This window comes from Larus michahellis, chromosome 2 (genome assembly GCF_964199755.1).
Source record: "Larus michahellis chromosome 2, bLarMic1.1, whole genome shotgun sequence".
Lineage (NCBI taxonomy): Eukaryota > Metazoa > Chordata > Aves > Charadriiformes > Laridae > Larus > Larus michahellis.
In genome coordinates, this window is record NC_133897.1 from 88042886 (window position 1) to 88061372 (window position 18487).

Sequence of the window (18487 nt, forward strand, 5' to 3'; positions counted from 1 at the left end):
ATAGCTGGGCTCACTTCATAAAATACAGCTTTACACAAGAATAGCCCACTTACCTCGCCATTCTGACAAACTGTCCCATGTGTGGCTAACAGTCCGAACTTCCCCTCCCGCGAGCAAGTGGTACTGTTTTCCTGCAGCCAAATGGCTGACACAGTAGACATAAGTACAAAAAGCCTGTACAAAATGAAGCTCAGTTTTATAGCCAACTCGTAAGTACGCTAAGTGAGAAAATTACATATATTCATAAATTATGCTGAGTAGCTATCTAGAGGATAAGACATTTCCTAAAAAGTGCTAAGTTCCTGTTTACAGTATGAAGGATTTCTTAAACTGGCACCAATGTGGCAATTTGTAATGTGCAACACATTTTGATTGCTACTTAACTGATCTAATTCTACCAAGGAGTATAACTTCTAGTCTCAACAACCCATTTTGTAGTGGGAATCAGGAATTACAGATGAAAAAGTCCAGCTAAAATACCCCTTACCTTTTGAAGCAAACTATGAGTGACTCTTATACTAACAAAAAAAAAAAAAGAACTCCTTTGAAGAGATTATAAATATGTATCAGGAATTAAAATGTAGTCCCCTTGGTTAAAACTGATGGAAATCCCCCAACTCTCCCCCCAAGTCAGCATTAAATGAACGTTAAGAAACACTTGAAAGTATGAACTCCAGTTTCCAGTCCAGTCTAATCGTTTTATCATAACAACCTACTCACTATTTTTAATATTCAAATCAAAGGACAACATTAAAGTAAGAACTTAGTGAGCCTTCTGCAACTGTCTGGCAGTGCCAGGATCACAATATCCCTTGAGAGGTCTGGCTCCTGCCCAAGGCACAGAAGCGCCGGATGCTCCCAGGCATCCCTTTACTCGCCGTACCACTTTACTCACACCTGAGCTTTACACATCGACCCGCGTTCGGGTGTAAACAAAAGGATCACATCATAAACCATAAGGGTTATTGCTTGCTTTTACAGGAATCGAAACAACTTAAAAATACAAAAAAAAAAAAAGGAAGCTTAAGATTTGAGTCATTCTCCATTTACACAAAGTGGATATGGATGTAAGAGATGTAGATGGTCATTAGAGGTCACCGTCTGAGTTAACTCGCTTCTGTTTTCCCACACTGGAACTCCCTTGTCAGTTCAGACATACAGCAATCTTTGGGCAGATTTAGCCCTTTGGCACTGAGGTAATTCACTTACTATATTTTAAACCAAATATCATTTTATTGGAAGATTTCACAATTGGTTTTAATCTGCAAAAGTTTGCACAATTTTATTTATTTTTTTAAATTCCATAATGTGAGGTTTCCATGTTCTAGTCGTCAGGTGGCTGGTCTTAAACATGTGGGTTTAGGTGAAAAACACACTTAGAGAAATAACATTGAAAATCATTAAGATCCTGAAACGCAGGTGCAGTTAGGTGATACAGCTAAGCCAAATTAAATAGCTCGCTGTTTCCAGTGGGCTGGGCCCACTGCCCGCTCCCCTTCCCTTGCAGCTGGTCTGACTCTCAGCTGAGCCCTGGGCGAGGTGATGCAGCTCACTGAGCTGGGGGCAAAGGAGCCCAGCCAGAAAAAAACCAAAGCACAACGGGGGAGAGCACATGGCCAGCCCACCCGAAGGAGCTGCTGATTCACTTCAGCTGTCCTACCTGCGCCATCCGGGTGGAAGTATCTAACACCGTCGACGGGATTAGCCCTCAAATAAGGAAAACATCCCACACGTTGTAACGTAAGTTTAACATTTTCACACAACATAATTTGCCTCTAACGTAAAGCAGCGGGACCAGCTCCGTGATGAAGAGTCGTGCCAGGCACTTAATTGGCAGTTGTGGACTTGAACATCTTCCCGGAAACTCCTACAAATAAAATACTGCAAAATGGCAGAAGGGGCAGATATTTAATTTATGAATCCAAACAAAGACACTGGCTTTATACTAGACCCATATGGTAAAAAGCTGTACAGTCTCTCAAAAGACTGGCATTTATGGCATTTTTATAAGAGCTTTCACAGTCAGACAGGCAAAAAATTCTCCACAGGTTTAAACCTTTTGCTTCAAGAGAGTCACTTTATCTATAAAAAAGCAGGATTCAACTCTTCTCTGTCTAGTTCAGAGCTGAACCTCAGCTTTCAACTCTTCGGTGAGTGCTCTGACCAGAGATGTTCTCCTGCCAATTGGTAGTTTATATAGGATGGAGTAGCCAGCTCCGTCAGTAGAGGCTGAGACTGACCCAACCAAAAGTGGACAACAGTCTGCTGAATATGTTACTCACTTGCTTTGTAGGAGAGAAGTCTAATCCCCCAGCTGGAATCAGCAAGAGCGAAAATTTGAACCTTGGCTGTCCACGTGGCTTTCTTATGCCATGATTAGCTAGCTCAAAGTGGGTAAGCCTGTCCTTTTTTTCAGCTAGAAAGAAAAACCCATACGATCATTCCTACAGAATTTAAGCTGCACGAATTCAAACATTTTCCAGTAGAAAAAATTTCATTGAAAGATTCCCAGCCAGCTCCACTGTCATGGCCAAATCTCAAACCTTTTTATGACAATCTTTCTACAAAGGTAAAAGAAAATAAAAATTATAAAGTCAAAAGTACTATTCACTTGACTAGAAACTGTGGATAGGATTTCACTTAAACTTTTCTCCCATCAATATCACTCTTCCCATTTGGTGAAAAAAAATGCAAAGGATGTGGTACTACATAGGAAGCTACAAAATCTATTAAAATATATTCAAATTTCAAATAATTCACATTATAGTTTTTAAAACAAGTTTTCTTATTGCTGCACATCCTCAGGGTGCTTTACCAATAAGCATGTGATGTATGCCTTTCTTTAATTAACACTTATTAGTCCATAGGCTATGTATGCTGTTGCATGACTTAGGTCTTAAACCTCAGAACTCTACGAACTGTACTCTTTATTAAGTGGTTAGTTACCATACGGTAGAAAAGGAAAATGTTTTTACTATCCTACTGTTGCAAATAGTAGTCGCAAAAGCATACTCTAATACTGAAATACAAACTTGAGGGTGGATTTTGAAGTTCATGTTTATTTTCATTGGCCTGTCTCTTAAGTAGAAAAGGTTTTTGTAGAAGCAGACTAATTATGCCAGCTATATCTGGTTTATACATGTCAGACATTTCTCTATGACAAATTGACCCAGCTCCGGAGTTTAAACATTGGCATGCACATAATACTTGGAGATAAAAGCTGTTTTCTAGGGCATATCAACCCTTGAATGAAGTTCCAGCATGGCCATTTTTAGCGATTCGTCTTGCTTACCTATTGCTTGTACTGCAGAGCTCCGTACGGCAGCTGATGGATGACACGGGCTTGGTTGGATCACTTGTGAACAATTTTACCAAAACCAGATTCCCCACCAAAGCACAGCTGAAGCCAGCTCTGATGCAGGGTGTTGACTCAAACCCAGCACAAGCAGCGAAAGCCCCGTGACCACCCCAAACCACCACCCTCATTCGGTAGCTCCCACACAGAGAAGTAAGAGAGCACTGCCCGTCTATACACAACTATACGCTCCCTACCTGCCCTACTATATACCACTGCATAGCAGGATGCGTTTGCTTCCGTCGTTACTGTAATCACCAGGTCTACTGCTTCTCATGTACAGGCCCATGCACTGGAAAACAAAATTTTCTGCTCTACAAACTATTCTGCAGTTCTTTCTGCCAGTTTGTATGAGTTTATTAATATTAATCAGACCTAATGCCAGCGATTTTCTCTCTGACAAAAATAATCCTAACCTAAGGGATATTTCTTTTCTGACCTATCTACTCAACATGAAAGCTGCACTGCTGCACGCACTTACCTTCTACAGAATAAACAGATAATCCTTCTTCCTCTTCAGGCAGCAGGAAACTCGCCTTCAACATCGGTACTATCCAAATTAACCTACCATTAGTTTCTTAAGGGAACCAAGGAGGAAAACACGAAGAAAAGCAAGCAGATGACAGAACACCAGGATTTAATGTTTTGGCAATTGCTTATGTCTTACGACTGCAAACACAAGCACTGTTATATCACATAAGAGCATCAGACCAAATCAGTGCTGCCCATCCAACCATCCAAATTACAGTGGATTTCTAGCGGCTCACAGCTCTGCCTTTATTAGTACAACTTAATTAGATTCCAAGCAAATACTCGCTGATCAGCAATGTAAATAAAACCAGAATCAAGCCCACAACTCTAGTTCTGCTCCCAAACATGCCTCCCTCATTGAGAGTTTCGCTTCAGAGAACGCCAATACACTGTTGTGCATGGCTCGAAATCCATACGTCGCTGAATAATCTAACAATTAGCAGCTAAACGACGGTGAGTGTTTCCTCATCTCTAATAACACCAAGATACAGGCAGCTAGCCAAGAATCTGGTTCATTAAACAGAAACACAGGTACAAATCCCGCAAATGCTTCTTAAGAGCATGACATTATTTCCAGTAAGCGTATATGGAAACTAATACATCTCAGGTTGCCCTCAGGTACAAAAAGGTCGACTGATTTCATAGACATAGTCCAAAGCAGCCGCAGCACGGACAGCCCCTGGGACTGAACCAGGAACTTCAGTGGCAACTGCCCACCTGCACACAAAAGATCGATTGCACAGAGATGTTTGTTCAGCTAAACATTAAGTCTATTCAAAACCATTTATGAATACACACCAAGGATTTCTTTAGAAATGAGCCTAATTTATATCAGGCTTAACCTTCAAAGCTATTGTTATTATGCCATTAAGTTTGAGCAACCATGTGTTGAAAACGTGTGTATAGCCTTTGTTATGCCGTTAGATTCTCCACTCGTCTGTGGAACAACCCAGCAAACGTCCCTGCAGCCCAGAGATTAGGCAACAAAAGACATTCTAGTGTCATATCAACCAGAATTACGCAGCTGTCCTGAGATGAAGTCACAAAATTTCATCCTGGGCTTAAAATTTTCAAACACACCCACGTGACTACATATCACCGTCTTGAAAAAAAATTTAGGAACTGAAAATCCTCAATCACTTCTGTCAGTTTTACTCCCCTTCTTGCACACCAGCCCCAAATTGAAGAATGGCCTCAAACTTACAGCACATTTCAGGAATGAAAGTAAAAAGTGCTATGAGAAATCTCTGTTTAACAACCTGTGCTGTTCACCATCAATAAATTAAATCTCCTCTTGCCGGCTCTAGAAAAGCCTTATTTGTATATTTCTTTCTAGCACATATCATGCCCATAACGCATCTTAGCAGAGGGTTTATCTCTTGATCTCTATTTTAACAGAGCTCAGACACAGTGCCAATAAATTAGCACGCTTGGGAATGATTTTGTTTCAACTGAACTAATTTCTCTGGCCTCAAGAAGCAGCTTGCTCCAAAGGTTCCCCAAGTGCCTAGTCCCACAAACCATAGGGTGGAAGGGACCTCAAGAGAAGTCTAGGTAGTCCCTCTTCTTTCCCCAGGCAGAAAGAGTTACATTTAAGTGATCTCTCACTGGTTATTGTCTTACCTCTTCTTAAAATAATCATTCTCTTCCTTATGCTGCACAAAAACAATGCTTTTTTTTTAATTCCTTTCAGAGGACCTGTTTGATCACTTACTGTTTACATGTGCACCCACTTGAACGGTATCTCTCTTTTATGTGGCATACGACCCATGCAAGAAATATCTTTAAACGTTTAATGCATAGTACATGAAAGGAAATTCTTAGATGTCCATTTTAGGCCAGTTAAAAAGCAATTTATTCAATTTTGGTAGCGAACGCTTAACACAACTAAGAAGTGGACCTCTGTTACTCGTGTTGTCCCTTTCTGGCCAATGAAATCTTCTTTGTGACAATTCCGATCACATATTCTTTATGGCTACCACGTACAGTCTTTATTAGGAATGCCTCCACAGACAAGGAATTTTTACTATGATTTATCCATTTCAAATTATGTCAATTATTTTAACTCAGGTTACTGGCCATCTTCTACCTGTTACAGAGCAAAGGGCAACTATTTCCCACATAAAATCTGAAGTTATCTTTATCTACTCGAACAGTGGAAATCCCATTTCTTGTGTACAACACAGTTACTTGCTTAGTCCTTAGTGGCAGAACAGAGATAGAAGCCGCCTGGTTTCCATGAAAGGCTTTAACATGATTGTAAGTTATGAGGTGTACTGTTAACATAAAAAATTATTCCACCATGTTAATTAAGATGAACTCTGTATTTTTTATTTCAGATGAAGGGCAGCTGGGAGGTATTCCCGGCTGTGACTCCATAACTTTGAAATATAGTCTCTTAGGAGCCGTGAGCAGATTTAACCACGAAGAGCCAAATGCGCCTAGAAACATAAAGTTATATTTAACTATCTCCCTTGCTAATTAGATCAGGGAACTAGAATCATATGGCTAGATTAATTAAGATAAAACAGGGCATTTGTAATAATTAAGTTAGCTATTTGGTCTCCTTGCCAGTGCAGGGAGTCAACGAACATCGTTAACGCAGCAGCTGATGACTGGCACTTCACACCGTGTATGCCCCACGGGTGCAGTCCCACCAAAGCCACCAAAGAGAGCGCAGAAGGCTCCTTAGACAGTTTCATTTTCTTTTTTTTTGTTTTAAGAAGACTGAGTGGCCAGAGAAGCTCCTTGCCTGGAGGAGTCCCTGGGGCCGCTCAGGGGAGAGAAGGTTTCTGGAGGCGGCAGGGTGAGACAGGCGAGAGAATCAAGCCAGGAACCTGCAGCTCAGGAACAAAACTGGAAAAATGCTGTGAGGAGCACGTGGCAGACCCCCAGTTAGACCCCAAAGGTGTTGAAAAGGAAGTTTGGGACCAGGGAGGACTGTGGAAATTTGCTGCAACACAAGAAAACACTGCATACTTGAAGCCAACGTTAGCACTTGAAAATTGCAAGGGCTCATGAGCAGAGATCGAGCTGCAAATAAACCTTTTTATCTATTATTTTGGTTCTCTCATTGCTCTAAGTTTTCTCTGTTTAATGAGTTAATTAACTGAGATGACTAGTTGTAATTCTAATGAAAATAATTTCCTTTGAGTCTTTTGGTCGTCTTTGGGAGCTCAATGTACAGGAGATGATCTAAATCACGTCAGTTCTCTGGCCCCCTACCTCAGGACCCTCCACAGTGACTAAAGGCTATTTTGTGTCTTCACTCTATCTGTAGCTACAAACTCGTACTTCAGAAAAAAGGCATATATATTTGCCATCGGGAGCTCATTTGGCCTGAACATGGCACTGGTTTAGATGGCACCCATAATGAATTTGCACAGCGATCATGTTGTTGTCTCCATCATTTATAGATGTTGTGCTTTATTTGGACACAATGAAAATCTCAAGCAATTAGAAGTGGACCCAAAGAAGGGTTTCTCTATGAAAGCAACTCGGGCCAGTATGACTGTGACAGCTACTGGCCCCGATGCACTATGCAGCCCAGCAAAGCCACAGCTTGACAGACAAGCTTTGTCTATTATAATAGCAAATGTTTCCCCTTAAAATGTGTTTTGGAAGGTTTTGCAACTCTCTAATGTAGTTTAATTATGATCTTGCAGCAATTTGTTTAATGTCCTACAGGAATCAAACAGATCTAGTTCGTCCTGAAAATAAGACTCACAATACAAGCTATCACATACAGGTTTGGGTTTGGTTTTTTTTTTTTCCATTTAGTCATGTGACAGTTTTGCTTAAAACTAAAACACCTTGTAAAAGGGAAAAAAATTATGTTCCTTTTCAGCCAACGGAAGGAGAAATCACATTAATATTTCTTCAAGAAGGTAAAAGTGTTGAATGTTTTTGTCTGGCACAGATCCAAGATTTCCATATTGTTACAGGATTTGCATAAAACTTTGTTTAAGATCAAGTTCTCATGTTGATATGATCTCACTCTAGTGAACATCTAGATTTGGGAGCCATATCCATGCAAACCGTTGGGGTCTAGTAACATCAATTTCAGAGTTTGGAATTAAAGTTTTGCAATAGGTGGTCCTGTTCTCATATCTCCGCTTTGTATTACACAGGAATGACAGTACACATTTAAGCTTATGACATAGATCTTACTGCATTCTGAATGCCTGCTAACGCGCATAGTGCATGTTAAAGTGTGATTAACGAGGTGTTCTCTGAAATAGGTTGAGTTAGTCCACAGATGAAAATACGGACTTCTAGGGAGGATAGCCAAGGGGAATGGCAACATAACCAGTTGTGATAATTTAATTGAAGTAAAGATAAATGATCTACAGAGGCATGGCAAGGAAGGATACAGAGGCAGAGTTAGCTTGAAGACAACAGAATGTTTTTTACTGTGACGCATTTACAAATACGCACAAACATAATAAGGTATATCCCAACATGTTAGAATACAAAGTTGATATCAAGTGTATTTAATGGTTTCTTTAACCAGGAGCAAATGTGCCAACGAACTTTGTTTTTGAAGTAGAAAGGAAAAATAAAGCTGCTGAGATAAATATTTCTATTCACAGACTGTAAATTTACTGCCACTGTTTCACAGCAAACTCCTGGACAGACTGTTTTTCTGAACATAAATCTGTCAGTGCGGGACTTCCTTCGCTCCCTATCACCTCTGTGTGGTAGATGGTGAGGGACTTGGATGTTCAGTCTCTTGCCTCACACGGTCAATAGCTGTGGGAGAGCACCCAAAGCCAGTCCGTTTCCCTCAACACTATCCTCCATGTGTCAACTCCAAGTTAGAACAGAGATGGCAAGTATTTAGACACACAATATTTATCCTGCTTCAAGCAAGGGGGATCCATCGTATTTGCCACTTGATGATCGATATGTTTGCTTTTCTCCATAATGCCTTGGTGACAGCATTGTTTCAAGAGATGTTTACAAAAACACCTGTAGGTGATTTGCAGTATGGTTTGAACCCTTGGTAACAGAAGCCACCTCAGCGCTGAAGGCCACTTTGTGCCATAGCAGATTGCCAATAGAGTCTATTGTTCAGTCAGGATTGAGACACCATGAAGAGCGAGTGCCACATTGCTCTTGCCATCCCCACCAATAATTTGTTCGTGAATCTGTCAGTCATTGACTCATCCATGGAAGAGGATGACAGCTGAACTTTCAGTGACCTCATAATTATTCTAGTGCTTATAAAAAACTACTGTAATATTATTTTTCTTGAGCTCTGTTGAAGCTTTTATTCAATATTGCATGCACGGGAAAAGAGTACACTCGGGTGAGCCATCATATTTGAGCGCACATGGCAGCTCTTACTTAGCTCGGTTCTAAAAGTACTATTCATTAAGGCAATGTCATCAGTTCAAGGCAACTGGATGTAAAGTATGCGCCACTATGCAGAAAGCCGAATGTTCCTCTGAATATCACCTAGGGAAATTAGCACTGAGGAAATCATTAAAATGTACTATACTGGTGGAACGTCAGATGGCCACAAATAGCTTAAAAGGGGTTCTGCTGGTACCTCTGCACTGTGGGATGGCTTTCTTCAAGGTGAAGATCTCTGAGGGTAAGGAATGAAGAAAGGGAACTGCGTACAGGAACAGCGAATGGATATATCCGTCTTACCAAAATCCTTCCCTGTGGATGATACCAGATCCATCAAAATTGTCTGCATGGACAACTTGTCAATCTCCTTAAACTCTCACAGTCTGGATGCAGCTTTCTAGAGGCATCGGGATGCTCTTCACTATGAATGTTTGAGTTATGCAGAGCACATATGGACTGCAAACAGGGAAAGAGTTTCCATATTTTCCACATTACTTTAGTCTGCCAATTTTGGCACTTGAATTGTAGGCTTTGGGGCTACCCGGAGCACTCAGGTACACTGCCGAGGCCTCACATGCTCCTAGTGAAAGCAAGTTACAAACCAACAGTGCACTCTACTCGATCTCAAGCAAAGCATGGAATGGAAAAGCCTGGAAAATCTGGCCAGATTTTCATTTTTACACTCTGGGGAGCTGTTGTCTCCCTTGCTTCACAGGGCTTGTAGATCTGAAAAGGAAAGCAGGAGTCAACAGGCAGCTTTCATCCACTCTTCAGCGAGATCAGCTACTCCCAGGGCTGGCTGTACATTCACTGGTGCAGAGTTTGCAGACAGGGCTGAGCAACGCTGCTGGAGGAGAACGAGCCCCACTCTCTCAGCCCATCTGGTTCAGAAACCTGTTGGTTAGAGCAGCTAGCGCATCTTCCCCGTTTGGCCAAGCTTTTGTGGTGACGGCAAGAAACCCCGAAGAGCTGTTTTCACCACCTCAGAGCTCACTCACTGAATTTGCTTCCTCCCACCAGCTCAGCACAATTAGTAGCAGAAGTCAATCATGCACCTACCGGTGCTGGCCAAAATACAAGCAACAGGAAACTTTGCATATGAATGGGGAATGCCGAAACCATCTCAGTACCGCATCTAGTGGTGACAGGTTTCACCCTATCTTTTTCCAGACTCCTGGATTTATACCACCTTTAGCCTGGTTTTGGCTTTGTTTTTGTTTTCTTTCTCCCCGAATGACGCGCTCCGCTGCTTTCAGGAAGGATGATTACAGGAAGCTGATGTAGCAATTCTCGGGCTCCAGTCTATCTTGGACAAACAGATGTACCAAAGGGTTTCTCATGGTTTTACTCTCCCATGTTGATTACGTGTTTGCAACTGGGTTTTCACTGTTTTCTACATCCTCATTTGCGCTTGTTTTCTGTGTGCTTTTCTAAGGTAGTTAGATGAGAGAGATGTGTACCAGTTCTACTATTGTTGAACCATTCTTTGTTTTGTCTAACTTTGCTTCATTTCTTCTCCATAGTTCAGCGATCATCTTAAATTTGCCTAGCAGATGCACATCTACAGCATCCTGCTATGTGACCACCTTCTACTTCATCCTAAAACAGTTAACAACGTCAAGCTGTAATTCTGAATATGAGCCCCTCCTTCACCAACCGATCACATAAGGAAAACACTAATAGCAGAAAATAAATTCACACAAGAGAACAAGGCTCTATCTTTTTGCAAGGGTTATGCTCTACACCCGATTGAGTATTTAAGGCCTATTGAAAGAGCAGACGTCCAGCAGCCCCCTGATTTTACTACTTGTAGAGAAGTGGCTTCCATTTGTCATGTAAAGTCATGACAGCACAGATTGCTGCCATTAAAATTACTCCTATGGGAAGCTTTGCCATTATAGTAACTAGGCTTTTGCCTGGAGTAAATGGTTATGCTTCAACATTGCACTCACATCCTCCTCATGCCAATGAGTCAGTACTACAACCACCATCATGACATCATTAGCAAGCAGCCATCAACATATCTTTATAAGTAGCAAAAGGTAGGTGGTTAAGGCCCAAACTTACTCCACATTCAGTGTTGTATCCTTTGTAAGGACAGCAAGTCTCTAATCAAAGTGAAGCTCCTACCATCAGTCCTACGGTTTACATTAAACACGAAGTGCATGCTGCTCTGAACAACTGCCAGGGCAGGCGTACATAAAATTAAATCTTTTGAGAAGACATCCAAATTCCTACAGGGTTAAAAAAAAAAAAAAAATATCCCTGGATCAGCAGATCATAATCATATGTGGCACTACTTACCAGGCTAAAATCTAAACTATGCAACATGTGACTAAAAAGCATGTGGCTTTCCCAACACTACAGCCCTGGTGAGGTACTTGGCAGTCTACACCCTGCAAGTGAGATCAAGTCTACAGCCTACTTATTTTCTATTCTGCAGAACACAATACCAAACACATCAAAAGAGATCGGCCTCTGATTTATAGCCTAAGACAGAAGGTTTTTATTAATAAAACTGTTTCCTCAGAGTTAAATTCCATTAACCATACTTAAGAGGGTATTACTACACATCTTGCTCCCAGGCAAAATCTGACCATTCCACATGTGTTACAAATCAGTATCTCTTTACATTTATTGGTGTGCTGAAGAAAGTCAAAGGATCTTATTTTCAGATTCTGGCAAGTCAGGAATCTTTCATGTTTGAGGAATCATGTTGCTATCAATCAGTTTCCATTTTAAACTTATGAATTTTCATACCAAACAACCAATAGCTACATTTTTATGCTAACCGCATTTCTCCATCCTGAAGTAAGAAGCTTAGCTGGCATCACGCTTTTAAGACAGGCAGCTGGGAGATACAAGATGCTGTAGAGAAGACATTAAAGTCCTTTCCATTCCGCATGAGGTGTTTCCCCCCTTCTTCCCCCTGCATTTTTTTTAACTTCAAAGTGTTTCCTACTAATGTATGAAACCTCTATTATGCTGCATATGGTTTCTATTTTCAAGTCTCTAATGCTTTCAGGAATTTCTTTGATTTCTCTAGTTGTTACCTCATTCTTGTCATTCCTGATTGATACAGAAGAAGCTACACAAACCCCTCCTAGCTTTTCTTTCTTTAGTTATGAAGCTGTCTCAACACATCTCTACAGTACTTCAAAACAGCCTGCCTTTACTGCCCTTGTAGGAAAGAAGGTGGGGCCTTGAATATTGGTTGGTAACGCTTCATTATATTTGAACAGCATCCAGTTCTCTTACTTGAAGACCTCAGGTTTTAACCATTACATTTACAGTGCAGCCAAGGACACTACATTTGCACCCACAGACCTAAATCGAGACCAGGGTTTTGCACACAAATGTGTACATACACATGCAGCATCCTCTTCTTGCAGATGGAGGAGGGGGAGGAAAGGAAATACTCTGAAATTCTTGTTTTCAAAAGTAGTGCAAAATCAACTTTCAATGGCAAGTTTCCAAACAATTAGTAGCTCCATGGCAGCTGAATGCCTGAAAACGTAGCCGCGTGGAATTCTCTCAAGATTTCATGGGAAGGCCTGTTCCTGCCCTGCAACCAGCTTCTGTCCCTCAGTGTGACCCACTGGGGCCTGGGTGGACGCTTGCACAAGGGAAGAATTTGGCATTGTTCAGATGGAAGCTGTCCTGTACATGGGAGGCTCTGCTGAAGGACTTCACGGTTCACTGCATGGGGCAAAGCTACCAGTAGAACACAACACAAACACAAGAAACTTCGCTTGGAAAACACAATTTATTCCAGAGACTTAATATTAAAAGACCAAAACACACAAATACTTAAGGACTAGAGGTAGTTCTAGACACAGTTCTGAAATTATGGGGCGCATACACCCTATAGTCTCAGGGAAGGGGTATGCTCCAAAGATAAGCCACTTTCTGAAATAAATCAATCCTTTATTACCAGGATGCTTCAGTGGGTGTTGCATTTCAAATGTAAAGGAGCATGGAAAGAGAAGCAAGAAAAGAAAAAAAAAAAAAAGAAAAAGAAGAAGGAGGAGGAGAAAAGAAAAAGCATGATCATTGCTTCACGCAGTAAGTGGAACAGTAATTTTTGATGCTGATTTTATTTTAAATGGATATGATACGCTTGAAGGTTCATATCAACAGAAAAACCTGCTGCATGATTGCTTTTTGGCAGCTACGTACAATTTCCCCGAATTACACAATCAGCTATTTCATACATGAAGCATACAAGAACAGACAGAGCCACCATCAATTTCCCTACGCTTTGGGTTTATTCCATCCACAGACCAGAGCTGGCGCTCTCCAGTGAAACTACAACAGCCAGACAAAAAGAAAATATTCACTGCCTACGATCTGGTAGGTAGGAAGATCACAAAGCAAAGCTTCTCCCTCATAGAAAGTTCTGTGAGACAGCGAGTAGAGACAGCAAGTGCAAAAACCTTTGGCCGTGCCCTTAGTTCTTCCCTTCCCCCCTAAAGCTTGAAGGGTCAGTACAAAATTCTTGGAAACCCTCTGAAGACAAAAGGATTGTGAGGGTCAAGGTATCTCCGCTGGAGAGAGCTGTGGCAGCAGATGCCGCATCTTCCCCTGTTTCGGCACTGCCCACCCCAGGCTCTCACTGCTCCTGTGCTCAATGGGGAACCGCTACGATGGGAAAAAACCCTCAGTGTTTGAAGCCTGACCGCTGGTCTAGGTGGTGCCTGGCAAGCATCTGGCAAGCAGAGAGGTGACAGCAAGGCAGATTTCAGGGCTCCAATGGCAGTGCTTCTTCAGAAGGGACCTTAATTGAAAACACTGGAAATACCAAGTAATCACCAGGCAAGGGGCCTCGGGGTGTATATTTTCCCGCAAATGCTCATCACCCTAGAGGGGAAGCAATAAAACCCACTGCCATCCTCTGTTTAAGAGCCCACTTGCAATATTCTTTTGTCTTCTTTAACTCCAGCTTGACAAATACACCAGTTGTCTCTGTTCAGAAACTAACAGTCATTAGCTTACAAAATTATCCATTTCCAACAGGCTTAAGCATGCTCACGCTGAAGAGAAACCTATCGCCTGATTTTGGACGAGAGCATCCGCTGGGGAGGAAAAGGGGCGGAGGAGGAACGAGCACCGATGCCAGCATCGAGATGCAACAATTCGAACAAAAGAGATTTCAAGATGTCGCACTAACACACACACCCCCAAAGAAAAAAAAATTTAAAAAAAAATTTTCTTTGGAAAGATCGCTTCCCCCCGGCAGCGGCGGATGCTGCAGCAGACCGCCCGGCCACGCAGAGCACGAGTGTCCCCCCCGAGAGGGAGCCCGGCAGCGCGCACGTCCCCGCGGCGTGGCCGCTCCACAGGGCGCCCAGCTGCGGCACCCAAAGGGACCCACCGACGGCCCCGCCGCACCCGCCCTGCTGACGAGGACCCCCCTGCTCCCCTTTCTCTGCGTCGCCCCGCCAAGGGGGAGGCGGGGGTGTGGAGCCCGAGGGGGGGGAGCTCTGCGGACACGCCGCGGCCACTCGCCGCCCGCCGCCCGAAATCTGCTGCGGGCGGGGAGGGATGGGGCGGGGGGGGGGGGGGATGGGGGGGCAGCACCGCCTTCCTTTTACCCCTGCAAAAATGTCAGATTTTGTCTCGGCGAGGTGAGGGGGTGCACGGGGTGTGGGGGGACGACACACACGACATACGGGTCCGCTCCGCGATCGCGCACGGTACCAAGATGCCAAAGGGACGCCGAGCGCAGTGCGGGAGTGAAGGGCGTCGGCGTTGACGCCATTCACCTCCACGGGTGAAGCCCCGGCAAGGCCGGGAGGGGGGGGGGACATGGAGGGGATGGAGGGGGGGGGGGCGGCCCAGGGGGTCGCATCGCGGCGCCTTTGTTCCGCCGCCGGCCCCATCCCCGCCCCCGCCTCCGCGCATGCGCCGGGCAGAGACAAAGGCGCGGGCAGGGGCGGTGGGGGCTTCATTCATCACCCCCCCGCTCCCACCCGCGGCACCGCGCCCCCGTGGGGAGCCCACCCGGCATGGCGGGAGGGTGGGGTCCCGTGTGTCGTCGCGCCCCCCCCCTCGGCATGAGCCGCCACGCCCAGCTGATGCACGGGGGGGAAAGTTCCTTGCGGGAGCCGCGTTTGAAAGACACGCGTGTGCGTGGGGAGAGGCGACACTGCGAGGCGGGTCGGGAGGAGAAAGTAAAAAAAAAAAAAAAAGAAAAGGTGGTAGGGAGGTGTAGCTTGCTTTGGGGGGGGGAACGGAAAAGAAGGGGGAGGAAAAGGGGGTGATCTGTGGGAAAGAGGGGGGCGGCATTCGATGAATATTCATGAAATCAGCGCATCGGGGCGCCGTGAACGGAGCAGCATCGCGGGGCGGGGGGGAGTGGGGGGGTGGGACACAAGCTGCGGTCCCTGCCTATTTTGATGACCGGTCCGTAGCCCCTTCCCCAGGCAGGACTCGGTCAGCCGAGCCCCCTCTCCCCCCCCCCCCCCCCAGAGAAAAAATAACCCCCCACGGCTTGTCATAACGCCTCCCCCCCCCCCCCGCGAGACCGGGGATGAGAATCCACGCACGCGTGACCGGCAAAGGCAGCGCCGCTCCTTCTCTGCCTCGCCGAGAACAATCGCATTGTTGCCCGCCACAATGGGCACGCGCCGCCCCGCCGAGCCCCCGGGCAAGCATCAGGCTGGGAAGATGACAAGGAGGGGGGGTTGGGGGCGGGGGGGGGAGGGGGGGGGACGGTGGTGGTGCAGGGAGGTGCCGGGGGGCCCCCCCCGGCACCTCCCTGCACCACCACCGCCCCCCCCCCTCCCCGCTCCCTGCCATCTTCCTAGCGTGGTGCGTTTTCTTCTCCGAGCGCTTCATTTCGTGGAGAGCTTTGGAAAAATCGTTCTGATTTTTTGGTGGGGTTTTTTTTGTTTTTTTGTTTTTTTTTAAATTCTTATTATTTTCTCTAAGCAGCCTCCCTTTGGAAACAGACTCAAGGCACCGAAAAGAAATGGGGCATAAAGCACTATTTTTTCCCACCACACCCATCCTCTTGCTTCCTTCCATCCTCCCCCCAGAAAGCGTTATCGGGCATTTAAATTTCACGGAGTAGCCTTCAGTCTTTTTTTTTTTTTTTTTTTTTATGCCTCGAAGCCGCTCCGAGGCGGTTTCCCTCTCGAGGAATCGAGCTCCTCGCAGCGATACTCCCAAAATGTGCCCGGGGAGGTGGCTCCCAGTCTGCTCTGCTCTGCTTTCCCCGCTCTTTCCCATTCACACGCACATCTCTTTTCCCCGCATCTGAGACACCACGGTGAGGGGCTGGGGGATTGGGGGTGAAAAACAAAACAGATATATATCTATATCTCTAAAAAATGCAAAGCTCTCGGAGTCTCCTATGTAAATGGCATAAGTGAGATATACCGCTTCTTACCTTTTTATGTTTTTCCTCTCTCCCCCTCTGTGTATTTGTGTGCTGGGGTGTCACAAAGAGAGTCCCAGGTAGCCCAGAGCCCGCTCGGCTTGGTCTGAGTGCTGTGGCTCTCCCCTGCTCGCTCGCCGGGACCGGAGTGACTAGTGCCTGCTGGAGCAATGCCGCCGCTACCGCGGCTGCTGCCTCTGCATTTCTCACTCTCTCCCCCTCCCTCTTTCCCTCCCTCCCTCCCCCCCCACCCCCCCCCCTTCTCTGTGACAGTCTGTGGGCAGTTCAAAAGCCACACGCACTTATTTATTTATTTTTCCGCCCTCGGAGGCGGGAGATGCGCTGCGCGACGTTCACGCTTAGGGGGCGCACGGACCCAAGGTTTTAAATATTAGCCTTGCGCGCTGCGGCGGGGATGGGGGGGTCTTGCTCGGAGGTCCGCAAGCGCACCTTGCAACCTTACCGCCCCCCAAAAAAATAAAATAATCTCAGGGAGGATGCCGTCGAGGAGGGGACGGGGAGCGAGAAGGGAGAAGCCTTGGTGCTCCGAGGAGAGCGGGCGCGGCGCGGGGCGGCACGCCGAGGTGCGGGGAGCTCCGCCGCCCTCCGCACCCGCTCCGCGGCGGGGGCGGCTTTGCCGGCGGTGCCCCGAGGGGCGGCGGCGGCGGAGGCGGGTTCGGCCCCGGCGGAGCTGGGAAGCTGCGCGGCGGAGGGAGCGGGCAAGCCCGGCTGCCCACCCACAGGTGCAGCCCTTTCGGGGAGAGCGGGAGCCCGCTCCCCCCGCCAGAGAGGGGCGGCACGGGCGGAGGAGACTGAAAAATCCCAGGCGTTTTTTGCTTTTGGCACGCTTACGGAGAGGTTCTGCCAGTTAAACAAAAAAAAAAAATAAATAAAAATAGAGAGAGAGGAAAGCAACCCATTTCTCAGGAGAATGGATCTCTCCTGGGCGCTCTTGCAGCCGAAGAGCTGGTCCGGACGTCGCTGGGGCTTCAGGTCTGGTACATCCCTCCAGCTCTCCCCCTGTTCTAAAGCGTCCCTGGGGCCTCCGCGGCACCCCCGCACTCTCCGCCACGACTAAGGGCTCTGCCCGCACCTTCCCACCTCCCTCTTTTTAAAACCCCGCCGCCAGGTACTGGTCGGCTGTGGCGGAGCCGGGCGCGCCCTGCCCGCCGCTCCGCGCTGCGGGAGCCCGCCGGCGGCGGCAGCGGCTGATGCGCGGGGCTGGGGCGCCCTCTGCTCCCCGGCGGGCCGGGGCTGCTGGGCCGAGCCGAGCGCTGGTTCCCGGGTGGGTGATCGCCCCCCGTGTCCCCGCTGCCCGGGAAGGCCGGTGGAAGGAAACGTCCCCGCTGGGAGCCGCGATCCGCGGTGCCGGCATCTCTGAGGGGCGCGGAGGGGAGCGGTCCGGCTACGCCGCGGCTCAAAGGCGGCAGCACCATCTTCCAGCAGGGACAATGAAACCTGTTTCCCGTTCATGTGGGGACAAGGGCCGAGTGGGAGACGCGTAGCTGGCCCGTGATAAGGATAATTCTGTTTTGCCTTTTCGGTAGAGATGGAGCGAAAAGGGCGCAGGGCATGTGGCGAGGGCGGGGGCGGCGGCCAGGATGTCGTGCTGCAGGGACGTGGTGTGCGGTGCGATGTGCGAGGCGAGGAGTCCCGCTTTCCCGTACATTTCCACGTAGGGAAACGATCGGGAAATAAAATGGGTTTGGGGTTTATATGTTCCGCGCACCGCACCCCGCAGCCTGTGGCCACACCGAGCGTCCCGCCGGGGCGGGGAGGGGACTCGGCACCAGCCGCCGGGGGAGACGCGGGGGTCAGGGGAGGGCGGGCAGCGCAGCGGGACCCCCCGGTGTCCCCCCGCG

The 18487-nt window shown here is 46.7% G+C and overlaps 1 protein-coding gene across 1 annotated transcript in view; it reads right to left on the reverse strand.

Moving 5' to 3' along the window:
- BASP1 (brain abundant membrane attached signal protein 1) overlaps positions 1 to 17402 on the reverse strand; it is a 53016-nt gene extending 35614 nt beyond the window's left edge. The window contains exon 1 of the mRNA XM_074576165.1: positions 16638 to 17402. The gene's annotated coding sequence lies outside the window, so the exon portion shown is untranslated. The remainder of the gene's footprint in view (positions 1 to 16637) is intronic.
- Positions 17403 to 18487: the final 1085 nt, after the last annotated feature.